This window comes from Condylura cristata, unplaced genomic scaffold (assembly GCF_000260355.1).
Source record: "Condylura cristata isolate star-nosed mole 26May11 unplaced genomic scaffold, ConCri1.0 scaffold00002, whole genome shotgun sequence".
Classification (NCBI taxonomy): Eukaryota; Metazoa; Chordata; class Mammalia; order Eulipotyphla; family Talpidae; genus Condylura; species Condylura cristata.
In genome coordinates, this window is record NW_004567103.1 from 19,582,269 (window position 1) to 19,592,720 (window position 10,452).

General features: G+C 37.9%; 1 protein-coding gene across 1 annotated transcript in view; it reads right to left on the bottom strand.

Moving 5' to 3' along the window:
• MAP2 (microtubule-associated protein 2) overlaps positions 1–10,344 on the bottom strand; it is a 267,610-nt gene extending 257,266 nt beyond the window's left edge. Inside the window, exon 1 of the mRNA XM_012726979.1 lies at positions 10,210–10,344. The gene's annotated coding sequence lies outside the window, so the exon portion shown is untranslated. The remainder of the gene's footprint in view (positions 1–10,209) is intronic.
• Between the last annotated feature and the right edge of the window lie 108 nt (positions 10,345–10,452).

Sequence of the window (10,452 nt, forward strand, 5' to 3'; positions counted from 1 at the left end):
ATGAGCTCGATTCCTGGCCAGGGAGGTGACCCACATGGCACAGCAGACCTCTCTCTGTCTTGCCCGCTGCTCCCCCTACCAGTGTGTTTCAATGGATCTGCCTGTTCTCCCTAGTCTGTCTCTGGTGGATTCTGTTGTCCCCATGCACCTCTGGCCTATACCCCAGATAACGACAACAAAAATTTAACTGACCGAATTTAAATAAATAAATAAAACTTTTAAAAATAAAAAAACTTAAATTTGAGGTTAAAGTTATCTACATATGTAATGTTTCGATATGTAAAGAAAATGACACACTTGTATTACTTATATTTACAACATTATCAGGTTAATAGAAGTCTAAATTTGCCTTCACCATTGATTTCTGATTTTCTAGATTATTTCTCCTGTGATTTAATACATTAGTGAGTAAGAATCAGATATATCTATAGGGATTTAAAAGATATAATTAATCTTTGAACACTTTTATGAGTTTTTTTCAAAAGAGATTCTTTTCTACTCCCATAAAAATTACAGTGTACCAGGCCCTCCCTGGTGGCACAATGGGTTAAGACGCAGTACTGCCTCAGTGTGAGTTCGATCCCCGCCTGCCCTGGAGGAGATCCACATGACACAGCAGACCTCTCCTGACCCGCCGCTGCTCCCCTCAGCAGTGTACTTTGTCGATCTGCCTGTTCCTCTCCCCACTCTGTCTGGGGACTCCTCTTACAGCCCCTGCATCCCTGCCTTGTAACCCAGTTCGGTATATATAAATAGTAAATTAAAAAATTACAATGCACTACAAGTCAAATAAAAGTCAAATCCTTTTTTATAGCCATGGTCAAAAAGACCTCATGGTCTGTAGCTGCTGCTGCTCCTATCCCTGGCTCATTATTCTCTAACATCTAATTACTCCAGTGCCATGGGCATTTTATTTGTTTATCAAATATATTAGACATCTTCCAGCTTTGCTTTTGCTGTTCCTATCGCCTGGAAACTTCCTCCCAGATATTTGAAGGCCTGGCTATTTCTCCTTATTCATGTCTCCAAAGGCAGCCTATCCCATCCCAGAAAATCTCGATGGAATTATTTTTTTTATATTCTTTATAGTAGTTATTAAATCTGAAATGTTCGTTTATTTTTTGGTATATTTGTTAAATTTTGTTAAGTCCCACTACTACAAGCAACATGAGGACAGAGATTTGATAGTTTGTCCCAATATATTCATATTCAGTAGCGTTTTCTGCTGTGTATTAGAAACCAATAAACATCTGTTGAATAAATTATTTATCAACCATATTAGAAATCTTAAGGCATTCCAGTCTCAATTTTAAGTGGAAGAAAATCAGAATAAATGAATCCTTCCCAAGTAAGATAATTTACCAATGGTATTATTTTAATTTGTTACAGATCATTTCCATATTTCAGACCATCAAATTCAATAGACGACATTTAAAAGCTCTGCCTTCATTAAGTGTGGATTAAGCAATGTGTGATTAAGATGATGTATTTCCTATATTCATGCCTCAATAAAAACAATTCAGGGATAACTGAGATGGAGAAAGGCACAACAAAATGATGTAAAAATAAGCTTACATTATTAAAATAATAAAGAAAAAGAAAAAAGAAATTCAGGGATAGAGGATTTGCACAGCCTGTTCTTTCACCAATGTGCTTGAAAAATATTTTAAGTAATTCTGTTCCATCTACTCAGTGATAAAACAGTCACTACAATGTTGATGGGTGACTCAACATGTTCACTTAGAGAATTAGGACCTACTCTGTGAGATTCTCTAATAGCATGACATTAGAATTTCTTCACTCCCTCGTTAAAGGTACAGTTTCAGTTTCCAGTGACTTGAAATATGTTTCTCTTTAAGTATTTAAACTCAGCTTCCGCTTAATCTCTTTCCGTAAAGATGCTCTTCCTGCCTTTCGAATATTTGTCAACTTAAAACTACAGTGCCTAAGCAGCGTGGGTGCAGGTGAAACTTGACTGAACATCGTAACTATGGCAACAATGAAGTCTTATTAATTTGCTGTCTCCTTGGAAAAAGCAAAAAAAGAAAAGGAGAAGGATGGTGCACTGGAGGCAGAGAAACAGAAAGACCTACAAGAGTAGGAATGTTAAGTGGGAAAACGACACAGCCCTAGACACCCGCTGCCTTTCTAACTTCCTTTTAGCTAAAAATGTTTAGGGTGGGGAAAACATGAAAGAAAAATGATTTTTAGAAAATTTCGTGGCACTAAAGATCAAAAAAAAAAACTTTCAACCCAGCTATTTTTGTTGCATTCCTCTTGTATGTAAAGCCAAGTTTAAACACACAATCAACCTGGAGGCATCAGCATGGGTAGATACTTCAAGTTCAGAGTAAAGCTCCTTGGGCTTCCCAGTAACCTTGAGTCTGGGCACACATCCCCAGAGAGATTAAACTTCTGTCCTGGGAGAACCAAACCACAGGAATGGCCCCGGAGCGGGAGCCTTGTCATTGTTTCCTGGATCGTTTAGTCTCCACTTACAGTGCTGTAGCTGGCGTATGGTTGGTTCCGATGGCCTTAGAATTCTGAATCTTGCCCTTTTACAACCATGTGAAAGTGGCAATTTGAGTCACAAGTTAAGCAGGCATGACACTTCACTCTGAGCTTAACAAACAAATAGAACCAGAATTGGAAATGGAGCGTCAGAATGTGCTGATTGCTTACTGGACTCCCTGCACAGTGTTAGTTTGGGCCTGAAGATTTGAGTCTTAACACCTGAAGATATGAGTTCTCACTGACTTAGGAATGTCACCTAGCCATTCACTGCCGCCATTTGCATATATGTACATCAGAGGTTCACACCATTTGCTCATGACAACCATCCTTCCCTTCAAACATCATATAATTTATAGATAATTAGCAAACCTTGATAACTCATGTTTTGTTTTTGTCCTGGGACAGACACAAAAGAAAATAATACATTTAGTGACATTTTGTTTCCAGATATGTAAGCATATAATCCTCCTAAACCACTACTGAAAAGGGTTACAAAGAGTCACTCTATTATGTAGATAATAGGAAGGAAAAGGAAGATATTTTTATTAAATATCATTCATTCACTTTAAATATCAGATTTTAAATGGAAAACTAGATTTTTATCACAAGCCCTCATGGTAGTCTTTGGGAAGGAGCTGAATAGGGCACAGAGATTATCTGGAGTTGAACAAAAGTTCTTATTACTTCCAATTTTAATATTAACCACCCTCATTTAATGTGGTCCTATTCTAAACAAAAGGAACAAAAATCATGGAACTAGTAATTGAATCTGAAAGCAATAAGAATTTAATACACACACACTCAATTTCACCAAAAGCTACTCATTAACCTATAAAAATTTTGATCATGTACTCCATAAGGTAGTTTGAGACATATGGCCAAGTACATTTAAACAAATTCTGTATTATATTCACTTTTTTTATAGTGATTAAATCACTATAAGAGATTTAGCTTTTGATAGGGCCCTTATTGCTTTCCTAATGGTTTCTTAGCAACAAAATTTTGAAAGTTCCATCAACCCTGACTTCTACTGTTTAAATGAAGAGAAATTCTGTTTTCCATGTAAACATGGTTTCACCAATGCTCTAAAAAGATAAATTAAAGCAGTTGGTATTTCATCGTAGGACACTAATCAGCATAGAGAGGCTTTGACTTCAGCCACAAAACTTAATATCACCATTTGATTTCAATAATGGAAAATGAAACCTAGACTATCTCTCCTAAGAAAAAAAATAGAAATAGTCTAATATTCATGCAATTAATTTTATTAATGAATACTTACTGTATTTCTCCTATAAAACTGTACTTTATACCAACTCTTCTCATGTGAAACATAGCTAGTTCAATTTCATAACAATTTTCACCAACTATAAAGAATGGCATATTGATAAAGTATGGCTGACTCTGGGATCATTACACAACACATCCACATAAGTCCTATCATATTCTCCCTTTGTAAAATAGACTAAATAGACTAATGTGGTATACTAAGTTGTTACAGTTACTACAAATTCTTGTCCACTGAGCAAAATTAGTACATGCTACAGACTGTAAAATTTTGCTAAACAATATAGTAATTATGTGTAATCAGTTAAAAGAATTCCACCCTTTCCCAACTATACTAGATGAAACATTATCATAAAAAGCATGCACAACTCAATCTTAAAATTGAGGGTTTTCTTTTAACATGCCCCAAAGAAATGTGTTATTTCATATAAGCACCAATAAATATGAGCATAATAGTATTTAAAATATTGTTGAACTCAAAAATGCTAATTATTGGCCCTCTGTGATGGCACAACAGGTTAGGACACAGCACTGCAAGCTAGCCTCAGTCATTTCAGTGTGAGTTCTATCTCCAGCCCTGGAAGTGATCCACATGGCACGGCAAACCTCTCCTGACTCGCCCACTGCTCCCCTCAGCACTGTACTTTGTTGATCTGCCTGTTCTGCTCCCCACTCTGACTATGGTGAATTCTCTCACTGCCCCTGCACCGCTGGCATGTACGCCAGTTCAGTATGTCTAAATAAACAAATCTTTTTTAAAATGCATACTATTAAGGAAAGACAAAACAACAATTTTGAAAGGCACTATAGCCAATAAAAAATAAAATTTCAAAGTTGAAAGTTATCTTAAAGCTTTATTTGTCTTAAAATCAATTAATGTTGCTACAACATTTTTTCTAGTCCACAAAATTGAGAAATATTTTTTCTCATGCCATTTCATAGTACAGTTTCACTACAATTCTTAATAATATAAACATTAAGAATGTTTATAGTTGTATGATTGCAATACAACTTAGCCAATTTAATTTTTAAATTTAAAAAGTAAGTCAAGGCCCTCCCTGGTGGCGCAGCAGGTTAAAGCACAGCACTAAGAAGCTAAAGTCACTTCCGCATGAGTTCAATCCCCGCCTGCCCCAGAGGTGACCACATGGCGCGGCAGACCTCTCCTGACTTGCCTGCTGCTCCCCTCAGCAGTGTATTTAGTCAGTCAGCCTGTTCTGCTCCCCACTCTATGTCTGGTGAATCTTCTCACCCTCCGCATTTCTGGCCTGTACCCCAGTTCTGTATGAATAAATAAATAAAATTTTTAAAAAAAGTAAGTCAAACCATTTAATTTGGTGTTAGATAACTACAACAAAAAGTTAACTGACCAAATTTAAAATGGTGAAAACAAGTAGTTGTACAGGCACAGGTATTTTCCCTGCAGGAATCTTAAAACACTAATTTAAAGAAGGCTGGTGAGTATGCAACTGGCATGAACAATTATTTATGGGACAAGGGGACCCAGATGAACTTGGGTCCAATAATGGGGCAACACAAGGTACTGTACTAAATTTTCTTCCTCATTCAGAAAGGCCACTTAGAGGAAGTTGGCATGATCAAAGATTGATGTACAAGGAAAAGGCTGTTCCAGGACAGAGGGTAAAAGTCAAGATCAAAGAAAGGCATGACAGGAACCCTGAGAAGAAGTCAGCATAAAACTGCATGTAAAATGAGAAATACAGTTATAATGGAAAATAAACTGCTTTAAAATATCAGGCAATATTTGTGTTTTCTAATGATCAGTCATTTTTTTGCAATACAAACAGAAAGGAGCAAAGGAAGTAAAGAAGAAAAAAAGGGGAAAAGAGTGAAAGGGAAGAAGAAACACAAAAAGAAAATAAGAAGGATAGGAAAAAGCCATTTATGATTTTATAGATAATTTTCTCTCAAGACTAACAAATACAAAAGAAATATGTGTGTGTGTGTATGCACACGCGCGCACATACTTGTGTGTGTCCGTGTCCCCTCTGGTATGTATTAGTGAAAAACTAATTATTTAAAACTTTCCCCAAAGCATACAAAATAAAATTGACAACTGAGTGAAAGAGCCAATACTGCGCTCCCTATTTTCTCTAAATAGCCACTGAATTTCACTAAAATGTATCAGTAAGAAGCATCACAGTTAAAATCTTGAATAGGAAAAATTAAGTTCAAAGTTCACATTCAAAGAGTTTTTAATTTAAAAAAAATCAACTAATTGTGTTCACATTATTTTAAAATTTCGTGTTCAGGACGGAACTGCTTGCAATACGCATCCTGTATAACTATTACCAGGAAACACCTATGGCCTCAGCTCAGATTAATGACAGCTGAGGGACATACCTTATGTGGAGAAAAACAGAGCTCTTTCCTCTCCACCCTAGCCAAGGCGTCATCTCCACCCTGAAGGAGCAACTATGAACAGCTCAGGATGTGTTTTCATTCTTCATCTCTGTACCCTCAGCCTCTCCCCCAAACTTTCAACACAGCCCCTCTCCTTGAATTTTGACCCCTTGTGTGCCACTTTTTAATATGTGTTTCTTTAACTGCTTTTCACACCTGGAATCTATGACTAGGAATAGAATTTTCATGTGCCATAAAGCATTTAATGATGCGATCATCCTACAGCTAACTGAAGCTTTTGAGACACTGTTCATACTTGCAATGTATATGTGAATACACATGCTCAAAATAGCTGTATTTTGTCATTCTTTCATTTAAATATATGTGGAATACAAGTTAGATATATAGTACAAATTTCACATATGTACATATATATCAAATGAAGAATGTAGATACATATTACCAAACATTTATATAACCAATGAATAAAACTGCTTCCCAGGGCAGTCCCTCATGCTGTCAGATCTGCAACATAACAGCTACTCAGTTGTATCCTACTTCTTGCTGATTCCCTGTTAGAAAGGAAACCAATACCTCTACTTTATTTGTAAAGTCCTTATAGCCTGGAACCATGTCTGCTAAATTTATGTATCTCATTATATAGCCCTTAATGTATTGTGCCTCTAGTAGAAACTTAACAGATACATGATATATAAATGGGAATAAAAGCCCTCCTAAATACCAAGTAGAGGCTAAAATTGTACTTAGAGTAACAGTATTGAAGATAAAATGTTTTGAGAAGCCTAATATTCAGATAGGAGATGAAAAAGAGTGCTGGGGGAAGGGAGCGGGGGGGGGGAGGATTTTAGTGGGTTGTTTAAACCCCTAGTTTGTCTAAATAGCCATTTGTCTAAATACTGCTCAGACATGAAAAGATCCAAATGAGAGGATCAAGGTGATGGCAAAAATAAGGCATAGTGAGAATTAAAGTAGCAATAAGAACATATTTGAGACAATCAGATATGTCTCAAGGAGGTTAATACCATCTTTAACATGTAATAGAGACAAAAGAGCTCATAACTGTTTAAGAATGTTATCTTCTGGTCCCTCCATTTACTACTGATTACTTTTAGCATTAAGGAGAATAGTGTTGACCTGAAGGTGGTATTATCATCTATTCAACTGGTAATTTCATATTCTTGATCTTTATCTGTCAGATGCATTAATTAGAATAAACAACTTGAATACTAAAATCCCAAGCAGTTGTCAGATAGTAATGCTCACAGGGATACCAATGAATAATGTAGGGATACACATAAAGTCATATATACACTAAGCAAACTACTAATTTATATTAAAAGCCCAAAAGTGAAATTGCATTTCTCACAAGTCTACCAGTCCAGTCTGTTACCTAATTTCTAGTTAACACCAAAAAAAAAGTGTCAAAATATATCCAAAAAAAAATACACCAAGAAGTATTTTCTTCCTTCTGCTTTCTTATGGTTAGAAAATTTGCAAATTGATTTAAGCCAAAAGTAGTAAAGGAATGAAATTATTCCTTCAGGCACAGAGGATTCTGTGCCAAGTTTCATTTCTGGTTGCATATTTTTGACCAAGTTCAAGATCCCTGAAAAGAAATACTTGAAAGAAAAAAGACCCCTTTAACCTCAGCAGAGCAATACTAGGTCAGGCTGCTATGGGAAGAGGGACTTCTGCCTTGAGATGGGTGAGCTCCTGGCTTTGGGTTTCCACTGATGGTGCCCATTCTCTCAGAGAATCTGAAGTCTATTTTGATGAAGTAAAGGCTTTGCTAGTTTCACTGGGTCATGCTCCTTCAGCACATTCTTTCTCATTCTCCTTGAGTAGGTGCTGTAAACGCATCATCCTGAGAGAGCAGCTAGAGAACTGATATCCTCAATTCAAAATGCCCCAGAACACCCGCTCTGCTTTAGTTTTGTAGTGCAGATACAACTAGAAGCATAAAGAAGCACAGACTCAGCTGGAAAGAAACATTATAAAAGGGGGGGAAGTAAGGTAGGCAAGAAAATGAAAATTAATGTAATCAAAATAGTTTTTAACAATGAAGTTTAATTTTAAAATTGTTTTGCTCTCCAGTTGTATGTTAAACAATTTTCTACTTAACAATAAAAATATTGAACCCCTTTGGAAATTAAATAATATTACAGCAAAGAGTGAAATATTAAAAATTAAACTAAACAGCATGCATACACTGATCTGAAATAATATGCAAATCATGAGTACAGATGTCAGTATCTTATAACCAGATAAAATTACCAGGAAATCAATGTTAAAATACAAACATGGTATTCTTTATTGAAAGAAAAAGTGCCTTTTACCTTTTCTTGGGGTGAAATATGTTTTGTGCACATAGGAGAGGGTAACTATCACCCATGATTTACAAATTCCTAAAGCTTTCTACCAAAGATGTCTACACCCTGCTGAAAAGGTGTTTTGTGTCACATTCAGGTGAAGGTATTCTAAAGAGCTTTTATTTCTTTAGTCTGTTTTCACTGCCCGAAAAGTGATAATTACTATAGTGAAATGACAGGGTGGCAGGCTGTGTTTGACAGGGACTGGGACATACCTGCCGCTCAAGCTTGGGACAGTCTGCCTGATGTGTCTCACATAAAAGGCTTTGTTCTCCATCGCCTCACTGCGGCTGCAAGTCTCAATTTCAGTTTGCAGTCATTTCCTTTCTCAGACCAATCTTTTAAAAAATTATACCTTTAACATTTGTTAGTTCCTTACCAACATTCATGAATCTCTTTGTCTCGTATTCAAAATTATATGCCACCCAACAGTATTTTTTGGGTTTTGCACTACAGCGTTCATTCACACCACAAATCCCAGGCTCTCAAAGATGAATCTCATAATAGGTATCTTTTAAGCATCTTTTGTAATGTTATGCACATGCTATCTTACAAGCGTGGTGTGCAAAAGCACACACGTGTATATATATTTAAGCAAAACCCTTCACATAGAATCAGTTTTAAAGGTCTTGTCCTAGAAGCTTTACACTAAAGACTGACAGAGAAAAACACACAGCAATTGTTACAAACGGGCTTGTTATTAGTGAAATCTTTAATTTTCCGAAAAAAATCCCAAAGCACCAACCACCAGACAGGGTAACATAAATTTCCAGTTTTCAAGATTTTTTTTTTTACTATCCCCTCCCCCACTACACACACCCAAACACACACCTCCCCACTCCAGGCTCCCCTCAAACAATTCTTTATTTAAATTTTCATCCTTAAACAAAGGATCAGGTTAGGGTAGAAAGGCACCCGGCGCTGCAGCCCCCAAAAGCCTTTTAAAAAGAAAATGAAAAGAATAGATGGCCTGTAGATGCAGCTTTCCACCCACATGGTTAAAAAAGAAAGCCTATGTAGTCGCTCAGGCTCATCCACACTCATTTACGCTTGTTCCGCCCTCCAACGCGACCAGACATCGATTTTTTTATTTTCCGAAAATTGCAAATATTTATCAATCTTCCTCTTCCAGCTGCTCCAGGTAGAACCACCGGGAAAATAATTTTAAAATGACAAGACTTCTCTAACTTACTCATCAGTGCGCAGCTCTCTCAGCTAGATGGACAAAAACATCCTCCACCTCGACCCCCGCCCCTCCCCATTACCTTTGTATAAGTCACTCCCCGCCTTTTTTACAGCTCAGGTAACATCAGCTTTCAATACTTGTATACTAACCCGATCTAAGTCTTCAGGAATTTTCAAAGTGGTACCTAACAAGGTCACACACTCTTCAGTAAACCTAGATTCTACAAATCCAGGTGGCGACGCCGGTTCCCCTGCTCCTTAGTGACACCTACAGAGACCAGGCCCGAAGCTTCCGCCAGGTGGGAAAGCCGCCAGCTCGGCCAACCTGTGCCGCCTTCGAAAGCACAGAGGAAAAGTCAACCCTCTCCTCACTCCCCCTCCCTCCCAGACCGAGGCGCCCTAGACGCGGAGAATTAGGTAGGAGGAGGAGAGGCACCCCACAGAGAAGCAGAGGGGGGTTGGCTCTTACCTGGGCGCTGAAATTGGATGCACAGCGATCACCACGGCCCGGGCTCCCGGACCAGGCGGACCTGATGCCCTCCGAAGGAGGTGCCCACGGGTAGACGGGGTCGGGCAGAAGCAGAAAAAGGAGAAGGAAAAGTAGAAAATGAAGGAAGAAAAGAAAGAGAGGAGGAGGAGGAGGAGGATGCTGCTGCTGCTGCTGCCGCCGCGGCCACCGAGAGCCCGCGCAGCCCGAGCGCCCGGCCCAGTC